Genomic DNA, 12,591 nt, shown 5'->3' with positions numbered 1-12,591 from the left:
AGTCAGAGGCTCAGTACTGAGGATAGTGCCACACGGTCAGAGGCTCAGTACTGGGGATAGTGCCACACAGTCAGAGGCTCAGTACTGGGGATAGTGCCACACAGTCAGAGGCTCAGTACTGGGCATAGTGCCACACAGTCAGAGGCTCAGTACTGGGGATAGTGCCACACAGTCAGAGGCTCAGTACTGGGGATAGAGCCACACAGTCAGAGGCTCAGTACTGGGGATAGTTACACACAGTCAGAGGCTCAGTACTGGTTTTATTGAAATTTTTTTTCCCTGAGCAACATTTTTCCCGCTTACAAAACAAACGAAACGATAACAATAACAAAACAGAATTTTTTTTAAACTTTTTAACAATAATAATAATAATATACAAGTAACAAAACCTCGTACTCTATTGACCTATACTCAACTAAGCCTCCTCCCCCCCTCCCCTCCCCCCCCCTCCCCCCTGGGTTGCTGCTGCTGGTCATCTGTCTTCCCTCTAATGTTCCCCTAGGTAGTCGAGAAATGGCTGCCACCGCCTGGTGAACCCTTGAGCCGATCCTCTCAGGGCAAACTTTATCTGCTCCAGTTTAATAAACCCCGCCATATCGTTTACCCAGGCCTCCAGTCCGGGGGGTTTCGCCTCCTTCCACATGAGTAGGATCCTGCGCCAGGCTACGAGGGACGCAAAGGCCACGACATCGGCCTCTTTCGCCTCCTGCACTCCCGGCTCTTCCGCAACTCCAAATAGAGCTAACCCCCAGCCTGGTTTGACCCGGGCCTTCACCACCTGCGAAATCACTCCCGTCACTCCCTTCCAATACCCTTCCAGTGCTGGGCACGCCCAAAACATATGTGCGTGGTTTGCCGGGCTCCCGCCACACCTCCCACATTTGTCCTCCACTCCAAAGAACCTGCTCAATCTTGCCCCCGTTATGTGTGCTCTATGTAGCACCTTAAATTGAATCAGGCTAAGCCTGGCGCATGAGGAAGAGGAATTTACCCTGCTTAGGGCATCAGCCCACATACCCTCCTCTATCTCCTCCCCTAATTCTTCTTCCCACTTTCTTTTTAGTTCGCCCACTGACTCCTCCCCCTCTTCCCTCATCTCTCTATAAATCTCTGACACCTTGCCCTCTCCGACCCACACCCCTGAAAGCACCCTGTCCTGTATCCCCTGTGTCGGGAGCCGCGGAAATTCCCTCGCCTGTTGTCTAGTAAACGCCCTCACCTGCATATATCTCAAGAAATTCCCCCGGGGTAACTTATACTTTTCCTCCAGTGCTCCCAAGCTCGCAAAAGTCCCATCTATGAATAAATCTCCCACCTTCCTAATTCCCAACTGGTACCAGCTCTGAAATCCTCCATCGTTTCTTCCTGGGGCGAACCTATGGTTGTTCCTGATAGGGGACCCCACCAGGGCTCCCCGCACCCCCCTCTGTCGCCTCCACTGTCCCCATATGTTCAGTGTTGCCGCCACCACCGGGTTCGTGGTGTACTTTTTCGGTGAGAACGGTAGCGGCGCCGTCACCAGCGCCTCTAGACTCGTCCCTTTACAGGACCTTCTCTCCAGCCTTTTCCATGCCGCTCCCTCACCCTCCATCATCCATCTATGTATCATTGCCACATTGGCGGCCCAATAATAATCTCCCAAGTTCGGTAGTGCCAGTCCTCCTCTGTCCCTACTGCGCTGCAGGAACCCCCTCCTTACTCTCGGAACTTTCCCTGCCCACACAAAGCTCGTAATGCCCCTATCTATTTTATTAAAAAAGGTCCTGGTGATTAAAATAGGGAGACATTGAAATACAAATAAGAACCTCGGGAGGACCATCATCTTAATTGCCTGCACCCTGCCCGCCAGCGATAAAGGCTGCATGTCACCTCTTAAAGTCCTCCTCCATTTGTTCTACCAGCCGTGTCAGATTAAGTCTGTGCAAGGTTCCCCAGCTCCTAGCGATCTGAATCCCCAAGTATCGGAAGTTTCTTTCCACTTTCCTTAGCGGCAAGCCTTCTATCTCTCTACTCTGGTCCCCTGGATTTATCACATATAATTCACTCTTCCCCATGTTTAACCTATACCCCGAAAATTCCACGAACCTCCTCAAGATTCGCATAACCTCTATCATCCCCCCCCGCTGGGTCCGACACGTATAGCAATAGGTCATCCGCGTATAACGAGACTCGGTGTTCTTCTCCCCCTCTAGTCACCCCTCTCCATTTCCTGGAGTCTCTCAGCGCCATGGCCAGAGGTTCAATTGCCAGAGCAAACAACAATGGAGACAGCGGACATCCCTGTCTTGTCCCCCTATATAATCGGAAATACTCCGATCTATGTCGACCTGTAACTACGCTTGCCGTTGGTGCCCCATAAAGTAGTCTAACCCAGCGAATAAATCCGTTCCCAAACCCAAACCTCCTTAACACTTCCCATAAATACTCCCACTCCACCCTATCAAATGCCTTCTCTGCGTCCATTGCCGCCACTATCTCTGCCTCCCCCTCCACTGAGGGCACCATTATCACCCCTAATAGCCGTCGCACGTTAACATTCAATTGTCTCCCTTTTACGAACCCTGTCTGGTCTTCGTGCACTACCCCTGGGACACAGTCCTCTATCCTCGATGCCAGCACCTTTGCTAGCAGTTTGGCGTCCACGTTCAATAGTGAAATAGGTCTATAGGACCCACACTGCATCGGATCTTTGTCCCTCTTCAAAATTAGCGATATCGTCGCCTCCGACATTGTCGGGGGTAGTGTCCCCCCTTCCCTGGCCTCATTGAACGTCCTCGCCAACAACGGGGCCAACAAGTCAACATATTTTCTGTAGAATTCCACCGGGAACCCGTCCGGCCCCGGGGCCTTCCCTGCTTGCATCCTTCCCAGTCCCTTAATAACCTCGTCCACCTCAATCGGTGCCCCCAGGCCTGCCACCGCCTGCCCCTCCACTTTCGGGAACCTCAACTACTCCAGGAACTGCCGCATCCCCTCCTCTCCCTCTGGGGTCTGAGACCTATACAGTTCTTCATAAAAGGTCTTAAACACCTCATTTATCTTTCCTGCCCTTCGCACAGTGTCTCCCCTTTCATCCCTAATTCCTCCTATCTCCCTCGCTGCTGCCCTCTTTCGCAGTTGGTGCACCAACAGGCGACTAGCCTTTTCCCCATATTCATACCTCCTCCCCTGTGCCTTCCTCCACAGTACCTCCGCCTTTCTGGTGGTCAGAAGGTCAAACTCGGTCTGGAGTCGTCTCCTCTCCCTGTACAGCTCCTCCTCCGGGGTCTCTGCAAATTCCCTGTCCACCCTTAAAATCTCCCCAGTAATCTATCCCTTTCCTTGGCCTCTGTTTTCCTTTTGTGGGTCCCAATAGAAATCAGCTCTCCTCTGACCACCGCCTTTAGTGCTTCCCAGACCACTCCCACAGGGACCTCGCCGTCGTCATTGACCTCCAGGTATCTCTCGATACACCCCCTCACTCTTGCACACACTTCCTCATCCGCCATCAGTCCCACATCTAATCGCCAGAGTGTTCTCTGCTCCCTGTCCTCTCCTACTTCCAGGTCCACCCAATGTGGGGCATGATCCGAAACCGCTATGGCTGAGTATTCAGCTTCTTCCACCCTAGAGATCAACGACCTCCATAAAACAAAAAAATCTATCCGGGAGTACACTTTATGGACGTGGGAGAAGAAGGAATACTCCCTAGCCCTGGGTCTAAGAAATCGCCATGGATCCACTCCCCCCATTTGGTCCATAAACCCCTTAAGTACCTTGGCCGCTGCCGGCCTTCTTCCAGTCCTTGAGCTGGATCTATCTAGCCCCGGGTCCAGCACCGTATTAAAGTCCCCTCCTAAAATCAAATTTCCTGCCTCCAGGTCCGGAATACGCCCCAGCATCCATCTCATGAACCCCGCATCGTCCCAATTTGGGGCATACACATTAACCAACACGACCTCCATTCCCTCCAGCCTACCACTCACTATTACATATCTAACTCCACTATCTGCTACGATGTTCTTTGCTTCAAATGCTACCCGTTTCCCCACCAAAATGGCCACCCCTCTGTTCTTTGTGTCCAGTCCTGAGTGGAACACCTGTCCCACCCATCGTTTCCTTAGCCTAGCTTGGTCCGCCACCTTTAGGTGAGTCTCTTGGAGCATAGCCACGTCTGCCCTCAGTCCTTTCAAATGCGCGAGCGCTCGGGCCCTTTTTATCGGTCCATTCAGGCCTCTCACGTTCCACGTGATCAGCCTCACTGGGGGGCTACCTGCCCCCCTCCCATGTCGACTAGCCATTACCTTCTCTAGGCCAGTCCCATATCCTGCCTCCGCGCTCCCGCTCGCTCCCCCAGCGTCGCATTCCGCCCCCGACCACCCTCTCTTTAGCCATTTCCTTTTGGATTTCACAGCAGTAACCCAGTTGTCCCCTCCCCCCACCCCCCCCCCGCCCCGCTAGATCCCTATCTAGCTTGATTGCTCCCCCCATATCACTTCCGTAAGTCAGCTGACTTCAACTGACCCCGGCTACTCCTGCTCACTCCTCGACCCCCCCGGTGTGAGGGAACTCCCATCCACCTTGCGCCTGTTTTCCCGCCTTATTCTTTCTGGCGCGGGAACATCCCTTTACCTGACCCGCCTCTTATGGCGCAGCGCCCTTTCCCCTCACCCTCTCCTCCCCCATTCTCCAACTATGTCCCGCCTCTCCCCCCTCACCGGCGCCCACATTTCCCCAGTGTCCCCCCCCTTCCCTGTTTACTTCTCGATTAACTTTCACCATCCCATTAACAAAAACAATAATAACAACAATAACAGTTCCCTGCAGCATCAGTCCCTCAGTTCCGGTCCAGTTTCTCTTCATTGATGAAGGACCATGCTTCCTCCGCCGTCTCGAAATAATAGTGTCTCTCCTGATGCGTGACCCATAGTCTTGCCGGCTGCAGCATCCCAAACTTCACCTTCCTTTTGTGCAAAACCTCTTTGGCTCGGTTGAAGCTCGCCCTCCTTCTCGCCACCTCCGCATTCCAATGCTGGTAGATCCTTACCACCGCATTCTCCCATCTGCTACTCCGCACCTTTTTAGCCCATCTCAGGACCTCTTCTCTGTCCTTAAGGCGGTAGAATCGCACGATTATCGCCCTTAGTGGCTCTCCCGCTTTTGGTCTTCTCGCCGGGATCCGATTTGCCCACTCCACCTCCATGGGGCCCGCAGGGGCCTCAGCACCCATCAGTGAGCTCAGCATCTTACTTGCGTACGCTCCACAGTCCACTCCTTCCACACCCTCCGGGAGACCTAGTATCCTGAGGTTCTTCCTTCGCGCTCCATTTTCAAGGGCCTCAATCCTGTCAGCACACTTTTTATGAAGTGCCTCGTGCGTCTGAGTCTTGACCGCCAGGCCCAGGACCTCGTCCTCAATACCTGACACCTTCTGCTCCACCATGCGAAGTTCAGTCTCCTGGGTCTTTAAAGTCTCCTTAAGCCCCTCAATTGCCTGTAACAACGGGGTCATTACCTCCTTCTTCAGCAGGTCCACGCACCGTCTCACCACCTCGTCCTGCTCAGGCCCCCATGCCACCTGTGGTTTCTCCGCCGCCATTTTGTTCCACTCCCTCTGACCTTCTGGCTGCAGATTCTTCGGGCTGCAGCCGCCGCCGCCGGTTTTTCCCTCCGTCGTTCGGGGGGGGGCTCCCTTCCCTCGCGCCTCGCACCGGGTTTTTCGGCCGTCAAAGTCCCCGTTGGGGCTCTTAAAAGAGCCCGAAGTTCCGTCGGAGCTGGAGCCGCCGAAACGTGCGGCTAGCTCATCCCTGCTGCAACCGGAAGTCGGCTCAGTACTGGTTTAAGTTGGTGCTGTGGCTTAGCTTGTTAAAGCGCCTGTCTAAGTAAACAGGAGATTCTAAGATCAAATTTCAGCAGTACCTTTATACCTTTAGGTCAAAACAAGTAACCTGTTATGAAAAGCTCCCAATTTAATGGTGAATGCAGAGTTTATTGGCAAAATCTCCATGGCACTAACCTTGAAGGTGCCCTCCCTACTCTTAGACTAGGGAAAGAGTAGGACCAGTCAAGGACAGGGATGGGAAGTTGTGTGTGGAGTCTGAAGAGATAGGCGAGATACTAAATGAATATTTTTCGTCAGTATTCACTCAGGAAAAAGATAATGTTGTGGAGGAGAATGCTAAGACCCAGGCTAATAGAATAGATGGCATTGAGGTACGTAGGGAAGAGGTGTTGGCAATTCTGGACAGGCTGAAAATAGATAAGTCCCCGGGTCCTGATGGGATTTATCCTAGGATTCTCTGGGAGGCCAGGGAAGAGATTGCTGGACCTTTGGCTTTGATTTTTATGTCATTATTGGCTACAGGAATAGTGCCAGGAGACTGGAGGATAGCAAATGTGGTCCCTTTGTTCAAAAAGGGGAGCAGAGACAACCCCGGCAACTATAGACCAGTGAGCCTCACGTCTGTAGTGGGTAAAGTCTTGGAGGGGATTATAAGAGACAAGATTTATAATCATCTAGATAGGAATAATATGATCAGGGATAGTCAGCATGGCTTTGTGAAGGGTAGGTCATGCCTCACAAACCTTATCGAGTTCTTTGAGAAGGTGACTGAACAGGTAGATGAGGGTAGAGCAGTTGATGTGGTGTATATGGATTTCAGCAAAGCATTTGATAATGTTCCCCACGGTAGGCTATTGCAGAAAATACGGAGGCTGGGGATTGAGGGTGATTTAGAGATGTGGATCAGAAATTGGCTAGCTGAAAGAAGACAGAGGGTGGTGGTTGATGGGAAATGTTCAGAATGGAGTTCAGTTACAAGTGGAGTACCACAAGGATCTGTTCTGGGGCCGTTGCTGTTTGTCATTTTTATCAATGACCTAGAGGAAGGCGCAGAAGGGTGGGTGAGTAAATTTGCAGACGATACTAAAGTCGGTGGTGTTGTCGATAGTGTGGAAGGATGCAGCAGGTTACAGAGGGATATAAATAAGCTGCAGCGCTGGGCTGAGAGGTGGCAAATGGAGTTTAATGTAGAGAAGTATGAGGTGATTCACTTTGGAAGGAATAACAGGAATGCGGAATATTTGGCTAATGGTAAAGTTCTTGGAAGTGTGGATGAGCAGAGGGATCTAGGTGTCCATGTACATAGATCCCTGAAAGTTGCCACCCAGGTTGATAGGGTTGTGAAGAAGGCCTATGGAGTGTTGGCCTTTATTGGTAGAGGGATTGAGTTCCGGAGTCAGGAGGTCATGTTGCAGCTGTACAGAACTCTGGTACGGCCGCATTTGGAGTATTGCGTACAGTTCTGGTCACCGCTTTATAGGAAGGACGTGGAGGCTTTGGAGCGGGTGCAGAGGAGATTTACCAGGATGTTGCCTGGTATGGAGGGAAAATCTTATGAGGAAAGGCTGATGGACTTGAGGTTGTTTTCGTTGGAGAGAAGAAGGTTAAGAGGAGACTTAATAGAGGCATACAAAATGATCAGGGGGTTAGATAGGGTGGACAGTGAGAGCCTTCTCCCGCGGATGGAAATGGCTGGCACGAGGGGACATAGCTTTAAACTGAGGGGTAATAGATATAGGACAGAGGTCAGAGGTAGGTTCTTTACGCAAAGAGTAGTGAGGCCGTGGAATGCCCTACCTGCTACAGTAGTGAACTCGCCAACATTGAGGGCATTTAAACGTTTGGATAAACATATGGATGATTATGGCATAGTGTAGGTTAGATGGCTTTTGTTTCGGTGCAACATCGTGGGCCGAAGGGCCTGTACTGCGCGGTATCGTTCTATGTTCTATGTTCTATGTAATCATTCAATCTTTGCTCACAGACATCGCTGACAAACATTCAAAATGTTCCTAATGGATTTCCTGAGGTCAATCCTGTCGTGCATTCAAAGGAAAATACTGCACATGTTGTGAATCTGCATGAGAAACTAAAAATGATTGGATTAAAGCTCATAAAATTTGAGGATGTCTGTGGAGCCAGACACAAAGATAATGTTTCAAATCCATGTGATCCTTATTCCGAGCTGAAGCGAGGTTACATGCAATGGAGTAGATGAGGAAAATGGAAGTTGCGTGAAAAGTGGGAGAAATGGAAGTTTGAATCAAGTTTGACATAAATCAAGGGAAAGCAATCTTGAAGGTCAGTACCAAAGAAATTTTGTTAACGTTTTCACCATTAAATGAGGAGCATTCTTCACAGGCTCCATGCTTAAACCTGAATGTATAAAGGCATTGCTGAGATTTGAACTCAGGATCTCCTGTTTACAAGACAGGCGCTTTAACCATCTAAGCCACAGCACCAACCTGCAAGACAACATTGCAAATGTAGGACAGATTTCAATTGTTTTGATGAAACATCAGCACTGTTGATTTCTCCTGTTGACTTTGAGAGTGCAAATTAAAATATTCATTGGCAATGGGGTTTTGAAAGTGTAAAAATTGCAGTTATTTCTGAAAGTTATTAATTTAAAAGCAGTTCTGCAGGAAAGAAGTATACAAACAGGAAATATTTTGCAAATTGGGAAATTATTAAACATGGCCAGAAAACTATAGTGATATCATGCAGGACAAGTCCAGGAGAGAGTTTAAACATCAACTGAAAATCTAGCAAAAATTCTTGATAACTCTAGACAGCTGATGCAATTTGGCAAACACGACGTTGTCACGGTTCTTCCACTTTCCATAAAGCATCCTGCATTCTTTATTTTTAGATCCGACAGTTCATTGGGAAGCAAACGCCTTGAGCCAAAATCAAAACCCTGACAGGAACTTGAACCCTGCACCTCAGCTTAAAAGTCTGATGCTCTACCGACTGAGCTACCAGGGATCATTTCAAACATGTTCTCATAGCTCATGTCAAAGTCTCATATTGTATCTTTTGAATTTCCTTCACTGGTAATTCAGCCTCTCCAGCTCATTTCCCTCGCAAGCAGACCTGCAGCCTCCCTTCGGCTTTCTTTCTCAAATTCTTCAACTTGGACTCACATTTTACCAGTGACCTGTGATGTGACAACTGTTGTTACCCAGGGACATGCACTGGGACTTCAAGACATTGAACATTATGGTTAGTTCGCTGAGATATCAGTGGGAAGCTGCAGAGATACAGATTGTATTATGAGAGAGGGAATAAAGGGTGTCATCTGTTGTTTGTTGTGGCAGAGAGTGAACGCAAGTAAGCTCATCGAGTAAAGTAGCAAATTATGCAAATCGCAAAGATTCAGGGTGTAAATAGATCTGTCAACGCCACATCTTCATGGAAAACGCCCCATCCTTTATCCCGCCCAAATCGTTCTTGCTGACATGCAGCAACATATATCGTCCAATAAAAAGGCAAATTACTGCAGATGTGAAATCTGGAAAAAAACAGGAAATGATGGAAAATCTCAGTGGGTCTGGCAGCATCTGTGAAGAGAGAACCGAGCTAACGTTTCGAGGCTGCGTCACTCTTCATCAGAGAAAATCATTTAATCGTTCAATCTTTGCTCACAGACATCGCTGACAGACATTCAAAATGTTCCTACTGGATTTCCTGAGGTCAATCCTGTCGTGCATTCAAAGGAAAATACTGCACGTGTTGTGAATCTGCATGAGAAACTAAAAATGATTGGATTAAAGCTCATAAAATTTGAGGATGTGTGTGGAGCCAAACACAAAGTTAATGTTTCAAATCCGTGTGATCCTTATTCAGAGCTGAAGCGAGGTTACATGCAATGGAGTAGATGAGGAAAATGGAAGTTGCGTGAAAAATGGGAGATATGGAAGTTTGACATAAAACAGGGGAAAGCAATCTTGAAGGTCAGTACCACAGAAATGTTGTCAACATTTTCTGTGTTCACCATTAAATGAGGAGCATTTTTCACAAGCTACATGCTTTGACCTCAATGTACGAAGGTATTAGTTGAGATTTGACCTCAGGATCTCCTGTTTACAAGACAGGCGCTTTAACCATCTAAGCCACAGCACCAATCTGTAAAATAGGCTTGCAAGTGTGGAACAGATTTCAATTGTTTTGATGAAACATCAGTATTGTTGATTTCTCCTGCTGACTTTGAGAGTGCAAATTAAAATATTCATCGGCACTGGGCTTTTGACACTGTAAAAATTGCAGTTATTCTGAAAGTTAATAATTTAAAAGCAGTTCTGCAAGAAAGAAGTATACAAACAGGAAATATTTTGCGAATTGGTAAGTGATTAAACATGGCCAGAAAACTACAGTGATATAATGCAGGACAAGTCCAGGAGAGAGTTTAAACATCAACTGAAAATCTAGCAAAAATTCTTGAAATTTCTGGACGGCTGTTGCAATTTGGCAAACACGACGTTGTCACGGTTCTTCCACTTTCCATAAAGCATCCTGCATTCTTTATTTTTATTTCCGACCGTTCATTGGGAAGCAAACGCCTTGAGCCAAAATCAAACCCCGGACAGAGACTTGAACCCTGGACCATCAGATTAAAAGTCTGATGCTCTACCAACTGAGCTATCAAGGCCCACTGCAAAAATTTTCTCATAGCTCACTTCAAAGTCTCATATTGTATCTTTTGAATTTCCTTCACTGGTCATTCAGCCTCTCCAGCTCATTTCCCTCGCAAGCAGACCGGCAGCCTCCCTTCGGCTTTCTTTCTCAAATTCTTCAACTTGGACTCGCATTTTACCAATGACCTGTGATGTGACAACTGTTGTTACCCAGGGACATGCACTGGGACTTCAAGACATTGAAGATTACGGTCAGTTCGCTGAGATATCAGTGGGAAGCTACAGAGATACAGATTGTATTTTGAGAGAGGGAATAAAGCGTGTCATCTGTTGTTTGTTGTGGCAGAGAGTGAACGCAAGTAAGCTCATCTAGTAAAGTAGCAAATTATGCAAATCGCAAATTTTCAGGGTGTAAATAGATCTGTCAACGCCACATCTTCATGGAAAACGCCCCATCCTTTATCCCTCCCAAATCGTTCTTGCTGACATGCAGCAACATATATCGTCCAATAAAAAGGCAAATTACTGCAGATGTGAAATCTGAAAAAAAACAGGAAATTATGGAAAATATCAGTGGGTCTGGCAGCATCTGTGAAGAGAGAACCGAGCTAACGTTTCGAGGCTGCGTCACTCTTCATCAGAGTAAATCATTTAATCATTCAATCTTTGCTCACAGACATCGCTGACAGACATTCAACATGTTCCTACTGGATTTCCTGAGGTCAATCCTGTCGTGCATTCAAAGGAAAATACTGCACATGTTGTGAATGTGCATGAGAAACTAAAAATGATAGGATTAAAGCACATAACATTTGAGGATGTCTGTGGAGCCATACACAAAGTTAATGTTTCAAATCCGTGTGATCCTTATTCAGAGCTGAAGCGAGGTTACAAGCAATGGAGTAGGTGAGGATAATGGAAGTTGCGTGAAAAATGGGAGATATGGAAGTTTGACGTAAAACAGGGGAAAGCAATCTTGAAGGTCAGTACCACAGAAATGTTGTCAACATTGTCTGTGTTCACCATTAAATGAGGAGCATTCTTCACAGGCTACATGCTTTGACCTGAATGTATAAAGGTAAATGGAAATTGCGTGAAAAATGGAAGTTTGAAATTAGTCATGGGAAAGCAATCATAAGGTCAGTACTACATAAATGTTGTCAACATTATTTATATTCACCAGTAAACAAGGGGCTTTCTTCACAGGCGACATGCTTTGACCTGAATGTATGAAGGTACTGCAGAGATTTGAACTCAGGATTTCCTGTTTACAAGACAAGTGCTTTAACCATCTAAGCCACAGCACCAATCTGCAACACAGCTTTGCAAGTGTAGAACAGATTTCAATTGTTTTGATTAAACATCAGTATTTTTGATTTCTCCTGCTGACTTTGAGAGTGCAAACTAAAATATTCATCGTAATTGGGCTTTTGAAACTGTAAAAATTGCAGTTATTTCGAAAGTTATTAATTTAAAAGCAGTTCTGCAGGAAAGAAGTATACAAACAGGAAATATTTTGTGAATTGGGAAGTGATTAAACATGGCCAGAAAACTACAGTGGTATAATGCAGGACAAGACCAGGAGAGAGTTTTTACATTCACTGAAAATCGAGCAAAAATTCTTGAAAATTCTGGACAGCTGTTGCAATTTGGGAAATACGACGTTGTCACGGTTCTTCCACTTTCCATAAAGCATCCTGCATTCTTTATTTTTTATTTCTGACCATTCATTGGGAAGCAAACGCCTTGAGCCAAAATCAAAGCCCTGACAGGGACTTGAATCCTGGACACTCAGATTAAAAGTCTGATGCTCTACCGACTGAGCTACCAGGGCCCATTTCAACAATACTCTCATAGCTCATATCAAAGTCTCATATTTTATCTTTTGAATTTCCTTCACTGATAATTCAGCCTCTCCAGCTCATTTCCCTGGCAAATGTTGAATCCCAAATTTCTTTATCCGTCAGTCTGGCCTCAATAAAAGTCGAGATGGATTTGCAGGTATAACATTAGTTATTTTATTCAGCTTGCAAGCTACCGAGTCCACAGTGATACAGATAACATGTTGCTCTCTGCAGCCCCGGGAACTAAGTGAATGTCCCAGACAAAGAGATCAGCACTGATACATTCAAA

The 12,591-nt window shown here is 47.1% G+C and overlaps 3 non-coding genes across 3 annotated transcripts; all 3 read right to left on the bottom strand.

Moving 5' to 3' along the window:
- Positions 1-8,209: 8,209 nt before the first annotated feature.
- Positions 8,210-8,283, bottom strand: trnat-ugu (transfer RNA threonine (anticodon UGU)). Its single transcript has one exon. It is a non-coding gene; the product is annotated as a tRNA-Thr (tRNA).
- Positions 8,284-10,398: 2,115 nt separating this feature from the next.
- Positions 10,399-10,472, bottom strand: trnak-uuu (transfer RNA lysine (anticodon UUU)). Its single transcript has one exon. It is a non-coding gene; the product is annotated as a tRNA-Lys (tRNA).
- Positions 10,473-12,219: 1,747 nt separating this feature from the next.
- Positions 12,220-12,292, bottom strand: trnak-uuu (transfer RNA lysine (anticodon UUU)). The gene has a single exon. It is a non-coding gene; the product is annotated as a tRNA-Lys (tRNA).
- Positions 12,293-12,591: the final 299 nt, after the last annotated feature.

The sequence above is a fragment of the Scyliorhinus torazame genome, chromosome 4 (genome assembly GCF_047496885.1).
Source record: "Scyliorhinus torazame isolate Kashiwa2021f chromosome 4, sScyTor2.1, whole genome shotgun sequence".
Taxonomy (NCBI): Eukaryota; Metazoa; Chordata; class Chondrichthyes; order Carcharhiniformes; family Scyliorhinidae; genus Scyliorhinus; species Scyliorhinus torazame.
This window is presented reverse-complemented; position numbering and strand designations above follow the sequence as displayed.